The 12,815-nt window shown below is 34.3% G+C and overlaps 1 protein-coding gene across 3 annotated transcripts in view; it reads right to left on the bottom strand.

The window, feature by feature from the left end:
* Positions 1–12,033, bottom strand: part of LOC138706376 (arrestin domain-containing protein 17-like) — a 41,397-nt gene extending 29,364 nt beyond the window's left edge. The window contains exon 1 of one of the 3 annotated variants that reach the window (XM_069835581.1): positions 11,771–12,033. The gene's annotated coding sequence lies outside the window, so the exon portion shown is untranslated. Of the gene's footprint in view, positions 1–6,939; positions 7,105–11,770 lie in introns of those variants that run through there. The other 2 variants (XM_069835582.1, XM_069835580.1) reach the window with 2 other exon arrangements.
* Between the last annotated feature and the right edge of the window lie 782 nt (positions 12,034–12,815).

Raw genomic sequence — 12,815 nt, 5'->3', positions numbered from 1 at the left:
GTTTGCTTTCCACGAATTTGACGGTGCAATGTTCCAATGGCTTAAAGTACAAAGGACCCGGAAAATTCCTGTGTCCGAACCACTACTATGTGAAAAAGCTTTAGACTTGAATAGAAAGATGGGAGGTGACACAAATTTCAAAGCCAGCTGTGGATGGCTGAAGGCTTTTAAATCCCGGCATGGCATCCGAAAACTTAGCATACAAGGTGAAAAACTAAGTGCCAATATTTCTACAACGCCAGGATACATCGAAGACCTTAAAAGTGTCATATAATCTCGTCACCTTGTAAAAGAACAAATATACAACTGTGACGAAACAGGTCTGAACTGAAAAGCTCTTCCGAATACAACCTTAGCATCTACATCTGAGGTTTCAGCACCAGGGTACAAACTGCAGAAGGACAGACTGACACTTCTAGTCTACTGTAATGCGAGTGGGACTCACAGACTGCCTCTTGTTATTGGGAAAGCTACACATCCCAGAGCGTTAAAAAACGTAAAGAGGGAGTCGTTGCCAGTTCTGTACTACTCCCAAAAGAATGCCTGGATGGACAAGACAATATTTAATAAGTGGTTTCAAAGTGTTTTGTACCTCGTGATTGTCAATATTTAAACAGATGTAATTTGCCAGAAGACGCTATTCTTTTGTTGGACAATGCTCCTGTTCACACAACTGACAGTGTTAGTGAGTGCTGATAAAATAAAATGCCATTTCCTACCGGCACACACCACAACCCTCATACAGCCCATGGACCAGGGAGTTCTCGAAAGCTTAAAGCGGAAATATCGCAAAGCTTTGCTGCGAAAATTTCTTGAACAGCATGATCTGCAATGTGCTACAGACTTCTGGAAGCGATACAGAATCAAAGATGCTATATATAATATAGCACAAGCATGGGATGACTTATCACCTCAGGCGCTAACAGATATTGGAAAAAGATACTACCTGAATAAATTGAACTTTGAGAAGGGATAATTATGTTTAGGAAATAGTGTAGTTTTGTTAATTTGGCCACAGAAGACAGTGATATTATGTTAGTCATACAGAGAATGAAATTCATGGCCATAAAAATGCTGCTTGAAAGCAACGTTATACAATTTGTGTTCTTTTGTTTTGTGTGTTTTTGAAAATATGATTTCAATTAATGTTCCGCCATAAATGTTGTAACTAAAAACTTGTGCATCCCTCGTGTTTATCGTATGGCTCTTCCTCCTTTCACACGTTACCTGTACTTTTCACTGTGCCTAAACGACACGTTCTACTGTATGACCTATAATATACATATTTTAAGGTTCTTACTAGGGACCTCTTTGAGTTCATGGTGTGGCTGTAGAAACAATTATTACATGCCTGATATCAAGATACCTATAAAGTGACATTCATTACTCCCACGGCACGAAAGAATGAAGGTTACCAGAGTTGAATTTTGACACGAATGAGAAATTGTCGATATGCCTAGAAACCTCTTTTTCGGGGACAGAATTCTGTTGCATATTCCTATATATCTAGACCACAGACCTCCAAACTCAATTTTCCTTCCGAACGATTCCATTATCCAAAGCCGGGTTTAAACATGCGAACCTCGGGTCTGGTGGTGAATGTCATAATTACCAACCATCGAGGACGATAGGAACACATTGTCGACTTAGCTTTTTTAGAACATGGTATGTCTATTTCAAGTTATAAAAGCGAAATTTAGTTGTGCAAATAATATAAAAGAAATGTTGAATTTTAACATTCATAGGGAGCCCCATGAGGAAATAATAAAGCAATGACGTCATTTGGATTTGACGAAAATTTAATTTCGTTTTATGGATCATGTTCAAGGTCATCAGCACACATGTTTTATGAAGGACATCGCTGTTGAAAACAGTCGCAAGAGATAAGATTATATTATAACAGGACTATTCCATCTGTATTTAGAAAAGTTTTTGCGCGAGTCGTTTTAATCACTAGTGATAATCTTATCTGTCTTGTTCCTCTGGTATGGTGGCATTCCTCGACAAGCCAAATACATACTCCGTATGAACAGCCTAAATCTCTTATTTTGCACATTATTAGATCCTAAGAATAAATATCATGGGTTGTGAATGTAGTCTAATGATTGACGAACGGAATCACAAAGAAATGATATTCACAAAATAACAGATTAACATCGATTTCATAATATAATACAAAGCTTTAAACCTTCTTTCTGTTATGTATAGCGAAAACATGAGTCATGAAGAAAATCAATTTCGAAATTTTCACGAAAATGTAATTTTCGTTCGTTCATTCATTCATAACTCTATCTTTACTGATTTTTGTAATCTTCTATTTTTTGTATTAAATGATTAGATCTAATGTTGTTGTATACGTGAACATTGTGAATGTGTATCCTGTATACTATGTTCACATCTTGAAACGAACAAATAAATAAATTACAGTGTATTAGTATCATTAAATTCTCAAATAAATAAATTACAGTGTATTAGTATCATTAAATTCTCATAATTATCTCATTGAAATTAAATATAATACAAAACTAGTAAAATAAACCCTAAAAATTAAGAAATACCAGTATTCACGCATTGAGATTTAAAAATATGTCATCACTTTTCGACGAAAAAATTATTAAAGGGATCAGTTCTGTGTTTTGACATATCATGTATCTATAATTCTTGCTGCGAGAAACCTTAAGCACACCGTATTCCATGAATACCTAACTCAAACTAACAAATAGACAGGAGGGAAATCAGAAAAAATGATGGTTAAATTGCAAAACATAGGCCTAGTATATCTATTAATGCCCTGCAATGTTCGAACATGAGAGAGGCAACCACGACATTAAAAACTTCATCTAATTTCATATGGAAAACTAGCAGCAATAGGCTATCTGTGCTAAAATTCATAAGCGATTAAAACTAGAGTGAAGGACAGCGAATATTTTTATAACAAGGTGAAACAAACACGACAAGCCTCCTTCTGCAGAGCGAACTTCGGAGAAAATCGAACTTGCCGTACTCGACAAACTTGAACCCAACATAGCGCCTATAATGCATGACGCTAATATATAATATATTTAAATTATATTATATCACTAGCCGTACCCGTGCGCTCCGCTGCACCTGTTAGAAATAAATATAAAGTAATTACATAATTAAAATAGGACGTTTGATTCAGGGAACAACTTTTACAACAGCGCAAGATAATCTGCTTCGCTCATTACCCAATTTTTTTGCATTCCATTTATTGGATATATATTTTATCTATTTTAACACGATTCAATTGAGCATAGTTAAAATTTGAATTATAAAATAATGGATTGGTAAGCTAACGTACTATTACTGCATACTAAATCAATACACTCTCGGTGTTGGTTAATTCTCTGAGATTAAAATGAGTGTACATAAATATTATTTTAAGAAATACAGAAAACGAATGTACAAAATAGCCTATCAAATTTTCTGTGCATAAGAAGCTATTTTAATCTTACCTGTCCTCGATTTACTCAGACGTTACTGTAATAACATTATAGCATTATGTCCATCTAGACACACTTTCCAATGGTGAAATAATAATTAATTATACAAATCGGTTAATTTAGCTTCTGATATTACTTCATACAAACACAGAAACATTCTCTGTAGGCTATGTTTAATAGCTTTCGATTGTTGATGTCCAAGGCCCCTGTTTCGATTGTTGTTGTCCAAGGCCCCTTATAGACGAAGTCATTTGTTCTTAATTCATTGCACCGTCTTAGATGGCGTTATTTTAATTTTAAAACTCATTTATCTCATTAAATATCAGTCCTATCAAAATTTTGTAAAGAACAAAACTTATCGGAAATTATTTTTAAAGAAACTTTTGTTATGTAACATTTTTCACAAAAATCAATAATAAGCGAGATATTTCGATTTACTTAATTCAGGCCCCTTATAATCCCCCTTTTAAATAAAGTATTTTGAATGCCATATAGCCTAAAATCTAAGTTACAACGAACTTAATTTATATTCCAATTTTCATAAAAATCGGTTCAGCCATTATCGCGTGAAAAGGTAACAAACATACAGACAGACAGACATACATACAAACAAAAATTTCAAAAATGCGATTTTCGGTTTCAGGGTGGTTAATTATATATGTTAGGACCAATTATTTTTGGAAAATCGAAAATTACCAGAAAATTTTCGGCTACAGATTTATTATTAGTATAGATTGCAATGTACTTAGTCCGCAGCTGACGATGTCGTTTTCACATGCACTGGTAACTATCTACTTTTACTGTCTACCGAATTTAGTTGTTTATGTCTGTGGATTACTTCGAATTGTCGACCTCTAACTTTGATGTAGAGCATACATGGATGCTGCAATGATTGACGCACACATTAAAAAATTTGGCTTTATACGTAACTTATTATAGCAGTATGATGGATTCGCGCAACAAGGTCCTTCTGTGATTCTATTGGAGTTTCATACAGAGTAGCCTTCACAGAACCCCATAAGAAATAATCCAAAGGTGTACGATCTGGTAATTTTGCAAGTCATGAGACAGAGCTCCCTTTGCCAGTCAATCGATCTGGATAAAGTGGCCTGGAGCAACCATATTTCCTGACGAATACACAGTAACACCGCTTCAGGTAGAGTAGCTGATTATTCTGCACAGACGTACAGCTCAGCTGAGTTCAAGCTCCCTGTCCATAGGTCTCCTGCCAAGCGGATGGCAGTTCAGTACAGGTATTCGATAAACAACTTACAATGTCATTCACAGTTCACAGAATTGGTTGGGTCACTGGCTGAGAAGAAACTGCCTACTGAAGGATGCACTGGAAAGAATGGTTAACGATTTTCTAATGCAAAATTTTAATCTATCCCGCTTTCGTAAAGCAGTATCATTTTTAAAGAAATTTCTAGTTGTATGATTTTCGAAAAGGGGTAAGATATTCTCAGTTTCTAATAATCGTTGACAAACTGCTATAAAAGTTCGCCGATTAGGTAACCTTCTTTGTGGAAAACGTTGACGATACATCCTTCTTGCTGCATTTGAATTACGACGACTTTCTTCATAAATTAATAAGATATCATGATATTCCTGAACGGAAGAAGAGTTTGGGTCAGAAGAAGATATCAGATAATAGACGACATTAAGGTTTGTGAATCATATGCGGAGACTAAGAGGAAGGCAGAAAATACGAAAGATTGGAGAATGCTGGGTTTCAAGTGATTGGCAGAACACTATGTATATCTACTTAGTACTGTATTTAAGATGACATATACACCTTCGGAAGCCGGTGTGTGTGTGTGTCTGTCTGTTTGTTTGTCTGTTTTATGGATTTTAATATCTCTAATACTTTTCGAGTTATGACCTAAAACGTAAGAACATAAGAATGTGTCTGTTAACTTGGTCATTTAAATATGGACAAACCTCTCGTCGTAGATAAGTTTGTCTCTCATTTTCTGTAACTTGCGTTTTATAAATCTCTTTTCTCATAATTTCCACATTTTTGTAAGATAAATTCATGAACATTTGCATTAAAGTGTATTCCATACTGGAGAACAAACATTAGCACTGTTTCATGATTTCAGGTTCTTTTTTTAATTAACATTCATGTAAAAATAATTACATATTATAATTCAAGGCAAAAAAATAGTAAAAAATATTTCTTGTTTATATATCCAACTGATAGTGGCAGGACACTCATTATAGACCTAAATAAGATAGAAAGCAATTATTTTTAAATATTCAAAACTATACAAGATATATGTGAAACCAATTTTCCCTGCACAAATTGCACCCCATCAATTTAGAACTATAATTATCCTTAACAATAAGATTTTTTTGGATTCTGAAAATTGTTTATTAATTTAGGAATGTTAGGCCTATACATCTTGATTACACAACTTTTAACACTATACACAACACAAACAAGCTGCATTCCGAACAATGGGACACAGACTACTCAACATACCCATGAACCAACAGGATTACAAAGAAGAGCTAAACACAATCAAATACACAGGACAAGAAAACGGATACAACCCCAACATAATAGACAACATACAGTAATACGAAAGACAAAACATAGACTATTCACAAAAAACATAAGAATACAACACAAACACAAGAACACAAAAAATACATCACACTAGCATACGAAAACAAAAACACACACAAGATTGCAACCTCATTCAAGAAATTAAATTACAACATCGCATACAGAACAAATAATACTCTACAAAAACATCTCGTGAACACACAAACAAACAAATACAACCACACAGGCGTATACAAACTCTGATGTAATACCTGCAACAACTTACAAAGAACACATCACAGCCATAACAAAATTACAAAACACATTCACATATGCAGAACACGTCACAAATGCTAACCACACCTACAGAGACATCAACAAAGACACGGAAATTCTACACATCAAACCAAAAAGCCAGAAACTAAACAAACTAGAACAATACGAAATATACAGACACACAAAAACACACCCAAATAAGATTCTCAACACACAACTCAATTTCAGAAACACACATACTCTGACTCCACATTACACCACACAAACACACCCCCACAGGAAGCAAAACAAAAGGCGCCAAGATCGCAACAACCAGCTCTGAAGACGGCCAATAGCAGGCCGAAACATGTTAACTAGGTAAATAATATTTAACACGTGAAAGACATAATACATTTCTCTAGGAATGTTGTCTAATTACTATACCAAATTTCAGCAAAAAAGTAATTCTGAATATATAAAAATTAAGTTTTGAATTTTACTAAATTTATACTTCCCTTAAAGGAAATAAAAATACAGAAGTTTGGTCCCACAAGGCCACAATGATTACATATTTATAGGGGAAAATGTTGTAAACTTGTAATAAAAAAAAGTGCTAGAATTCATTAATGGACTCTAGATAACACTGTTCAGTGCAGCACATCTGTCTACCTTTTCGAGCATCCTCTCAACGGCCGCGAAAGAAATATGCCGTTAGCGAAACTTTTCTGCATACAAACGTCGAGCACAGTCCATTTTACCGCAGGCAAGCACCATGTCGATCACTTCAACGTTTGTATATTGTCTTCGGCGTGTCAACGAAGAGGATCACAAGACAAATGACGAATAAGACTCGAATGCGGCTGTGTTTACGAGCATGCGCAATTTCGCTATCAGAGGCAGTCCAACTGACTTACATTTTTATCATTGATGGGTTGCGTAACCATCAGGCGTGCGATGCTTCTTTGACGGCCTAAGCGCCCAAACTATTAATACGTTCTTTCGAACATGAGTTCTCTCTTAAAAAATAATCAATTTGCTGTTCTGTACAAAATACTAAGGGTGCTATTCATAGACATTTCGGTAGCCCGTGCTACGAGCGTGCTAAACTAGCCCCAGCTATAGACTGATTACTTGTACAGGATCCATATCATATCATATCGCTAACACTGGTTTATGAATACGAAGAACGTTAGTTCGCTGATCATCCACCGGAAACCCGCGCTAAGAATGTCTATGGATTCGGCCCTAGGTGTCGTCGGCGTTGCTTTAAACACCCGCTATGATTATTCTTGTGAAGAATAACGACGTACTCTAAAAATGCTTGTAATACATAACTTTTACTGTTCTAAAATAATTCTGTAAGCAAAAAATCAAATAATTCATATTTTTTTAATGCAAAAAACGTAGAAATTGGGGGAGCAACCGTTCCTATTACTTCCCCTTAAATTACGCCCATGATCCCTGGTATATCGAGTCTCTGTGCATAAATATATTTACTCTACACTGATTAGTGTTGCATTATTATTATTATTATTATTATTATTATTATTATTATTATTATTAACATTGCTAAACTGTTCTACCATGCATTCATTCATTCATAATTTTCTGCTCATCGGCAAGTCTTTCACTGCAAACCCAGCATTCTCCAATCTTTCCTATTTTCTGCCTTCCTCTTACAGCAAACATTCTCACGGGGACAGATAAAAACGTTAAGTTTTATTCTTCTACCACGTTAATAATGTCAAAACAAGTACCTATGTATACATATTTTGGCCACTCGAGCGCAATTAGAGGGCCGTCCAGAGAGTAAGTCTCTCTGGGGCCGTTTACAGGAAGAAAATACAATTCCATGGAAAGATTTATTGAAACAGATACAGCAATTGTTGCGCTGCTTTTCAGCATATTCCCCATCAGAATTGAGACATTTGTCATACCGTGGGATCAACAGAAAGGTGCGGACGGCTGTCACACACTGTTCCGATCCCAGAAGGCAGACTTCTACGGTACAGGGATACAAAAGTTGATTCCAGGGAGAAGAGTTTGGGGCAGAAGAAGGTATCAGATAATAGACGACATTAAGATATATGGATCATAAGTGGAGACTAAGAGAAAGGCAGAAAATAGGAATGATGGGTTTGCAGTGAAAGACCTGCCCTTGGGCAATACACTATGTGTGTATGTATGTATGTCTTTATGTATGTATGTGTTCCAATAAATTTTTCCATGAAATTGCGTTTTCTTTCTGTAAACGACCCCAGGGAAACTTACTTCTCGAACGGCCCTTGTAATTGCGCTCGAGTGTCCAAAATTTGTATAAGCACTTGTTTTGACATTAACATGGTGGAAGAAAAAAAAATGCTATCTGACTCCATGAGAATGTTTGCTTGTTAGTCTCCGCATACAATTCATGTAATCTTAATTCCTCTGTCATCTGTTATCATCTGCCACGAACTTTCCCCCGTTCACCATTCCTTCCAGTGCATCCTTCAGTAGGCAGTTACTTCTCAGCCAGTGATCCAACGAATTTCTTATTCTCTTCCTGATCAGTTTCAGCATCATTCTTTCTTCACCCATTCTTTCCAACACAGCTTCGTTTCTTTTTCTATCTTTCCATTTCACATGTTCCATTCTTCTCCATATCCATATTTCTAGTCGCTTCGCTTCACTTCGTCGTAATGTCAATGTTTCTGCCCCATACAATGCCACACAAGGCACGTCACTTGGTTATTTTTTTCCAGAGGTCCGCAGAAGATGCTCCTTTTTCTAATCCAAGTTTCCTTTGCCATTGGTATCCTTCTTTCGACTATCATGCATATTAAATACATTTCATCAGATACATATTCCTAATACTAATAATAATAATAATAATAATAATAATAATAATAATAATAATCATCATCATCATCATCATCCTTGCATGTATTGGGCCTAGTGGCCCGTTACGGTCTCTTGCCAACGCTTGAACGGTCTGCCCAAGGATCTCTCGCCCACAGGATGGTAATTTAAAATTTGGCGTGGAATTCTAGAACGAGGCATTCTGATGACATGTGATCCCCAGTTTTGTCTGTATTTCTTTAGGTATTCCGTAATCGGTTTAATCTGCAGTTCTTTCATAATGTCAAAATTTCTAATGTGATCCATTCTCGTCTATCCCGCTGTACGACGCATAAATCTCATTTCTGCCGCCGTTAATCTTTGTGAATCAATATTACGAATCGTCCAAGCTTCACTACCAAAACAGAGTATAGGTCTGGCCAATGTTTTATGAATTCTGGTGCGCGTGTGTTTTTGTACTAAGGTTGGTTTAAATATCTGATTAATTATCCCCATTACTCTGTTGAATTTAATAATTTTCTCATTCAAATCTTTTTCTTCTTCATATGAAATTTGGTAACCGAGAAAACTAAAATTTTTAACTTGTTCGATGTTCTTATTATTGATGCAAATTTTTCTACGGACTGGTTCCTTTCCTAAAAAAGCTATCACTTTAGATTTGTCAGTTGAAATTTTCATATTGAAACTTTCTGCCATTTGATTAAACCAAACGTTGTAAATTATCTTCTGAAGTTGCCATAAACACAATATCATCAGCAAATAATAAGGTATCTATTTGGGACAAACGACTTATCGGTATACTAACATGTGGTTTCAATCTCCATTCCTTAATAACGTGATTCATGTATATTATAAATATTAGAGGAGATAAACTCCAACCCTGTCTCACTCCTTGATTTATTCGTTTCCATTCTGAATATTTGTTTCCAATCCTAACCTGTATATGATTATTATTATAAATATTGTAAATAGCTGTTATTAATTGATTTGGAATACCATCATGTGCTAAAATATTCAATAATTTGTTTCTATCTATTCTGTCGAAGCCTTCCTTCATATCAATAAATGCCAGATGGGTTTCAATATTAAATTCTCTATGTTTTTCGATCAAAAGCTTCAGTGTAAAATATCCATCTTCGCATGATCTGCCTTTTCGGAATCCATTTTGTGCTTCACCCAGTGTAGTGTCATAAAATTGGTTCAATTTAATTTTTAGTCATTTGGTATAAATTTTGTAGCCAGAATTGAGAAGCTTATTCCTCTAAATTTTTCACAATTGCTTATAACACCTTTTTTGTGTACCGAAATTACTATTGCTCTTTGCCAACTTTCTGGTGGAGGATTCTCATCATTAAATATTCTGTTTAAAAAAAGTAAAAATCTATTATTAAAAGCATCTCCTGCATAGGCCTACTTGAATAATTCCGAATTGATACCATCTTCCCCAGGTGCCTTATTATTTTTACATTGTGATAGCACTATTTGTAATTCATTTAAAGTAAAATTTTCCTAATAATAATAATAATAATAATAATAATAATAATAATAATAATAATAATAATAATAATCTATACTAATAATAAATCTGTAGCCAAAATGTTTGTGGTAATTTTCGATTTTCCAAAAATAATTGGTGTTAACATGTATAATTAACCATCCTGAAACCGAAAATCGCTTTTTTTGACATTTTTGTTTGTATGTCTGTCTGTCTGTCTATCTGTCTGGATGTTTGTTACCTTTTCACGCGATAATGGCTGAACCGATTTATATGAAAATTGGAATATAAATTAAGTTCGTTGTAACTTAGATTTTAGGCTATATGATATTCAAAATACTTTATTTAAAAGGGGGGTTATAAGGGGGCCTGAATTAAATAAATCGAAATACCTCGCTTATTATTGATTTTCATGAAAAATATTACATAACAAAAGTTTCTTTAAAAATAATTTCCGATAAGTTTTATTCTATACAACATTTTGATAGGCCTGATATTTAATGAGATAAATGAGTTTTAAAATTACAATAACAACGCCATCTAAGGCGCTGTACTGAAATAAAAACAAATGACTTCGTCTATAAGGGGCCTTGGACAACAACAATCGAAACCTATTAAACATAGCCTAAGAGAATGTTTCTGTGTTTGTATGAAGTAATATCGGAAGCTAATTAATTGTTTAATTATTATTTTACTATTGGAAAGTGTAGTTTCTCTAGATGGACATAATTCTACAATGTTATTACAGTAACTTCTGAAACATGTAGCAAGTAATATAAAGTATGCACATTAAAACTGAATATGTCAATCTTCATTGAACTATGGTTGCATGTAATAACAATTAAGAAATATGTTAAAGGAATTGTCATTGCACCAAATGATTGCTCTCTGGACCAAAATGACCGCATTTTAATTATTTAAATACAATTTAAATTAAGTAGCATATTAAACGATTTATCCTTCTATCAAACACGAATGTTCCCTGGATCAAACGTTCTATTTTAATTATGTAATTACTTTATATTTATTTCTAACGGGTGCAGCGGAGCGCACGGGTACGGCTAGTAATAATAATAATAATAATAATAATAATAATAATAATAATAATAATACATTTTTTCATGTCGCAATAAAATAGTATAATTTGTTTTACAGGTAATTACTTACATACACTACCGGTATCAACTGCTTTTCAGTTTGAAGTCATTTCATTATGGTGAACACAATCCTGAGGGTCACGGCTGTAAAGAAACTACGAAGTATACTTCTTCAAGAACGTAACATGTGACATTCAGATCTATTGATAATACGTTAGAGTGTTAGACTATTCACACTGTCAACACCTCTGTTCATTCATTTCGCGAAATTGTGCAACTGCTCACTCCAATATAGATAAGCGCAAGACTCAACACAGTTCCGCACCGCATGTTCCCCCACCACCTGACAAAAGCCGGATCCTCATGGTCAACTCGACCTTCACGGAAAAAAAAAAAAAAAAAAAAAAAAAAAAAAAAAAAAAAAAAAAAATTGTATGCACATTGTAGCCCAAGGCCACACGCCATTCGAAAATAATCAAATTGTCACTTTTAAATTCCTAGTGACCAAAATATTAACATATACATATTAACCAATGTTATTCAGTGGCAGACGCTTTTAAACGATTAGTTTAAATACAGCGTTGGGTACGAATAATCGGTCGGCTCCATCTCACTTGATCTGAGACTAAACTTTCTTCGAAATTAATTAATGCGATTTTTATTTATTTACTTGCAGTGTGTTACAATGTTAAATGACAGCATTGATCTCCGGTCATATAGCTATCACTTACTTATCAGCATACAATTTTTATATACAGAGATATACCTTCTTGCATTATATGCACACATACATTTTAAAATTTATTTTATGTATCTTTTAACTTATTTATTTCCCTCATTCGTTTTTCTCTTACTTTCCAAAGGTATGTTCCTAAGGATTTTATTATATGTTCATTTCTAATTCTTGATATTTTGGCTAAAACAATATCATTACTAAAATTTAGCCATTCCCTTTTCATAAAACTGCGTTCACTCCAGTCTGTCTTGGCACATGTTAACAATATAATTATGCTTTATAGTTTCTATTTCGCCACATACAGTAATATATAGATGTCATTTTCTATTATTACCTCTAAAACCTCTTAATTTCCACATTCCCAACTTAATCCATGCAA

This window comes from Periplaneta americana, chromosome 9 (genome assembly GCF_040183065.1).
Source record: "Periplaneta americana isolate PAMFEO1 chromosome 9, P.americana_PAMFEO1_priV1, whole genome shotgun sequence".
Lineage (NCBI taxonomy): Eukaryota > Metazoa > Arthropoda > Insecta > Blattodea > Blattidae > Periplaneta > Periplaneta americana.
This window is presented reverse-complemented; position numbering and strand designations above follow the sequence as displayed.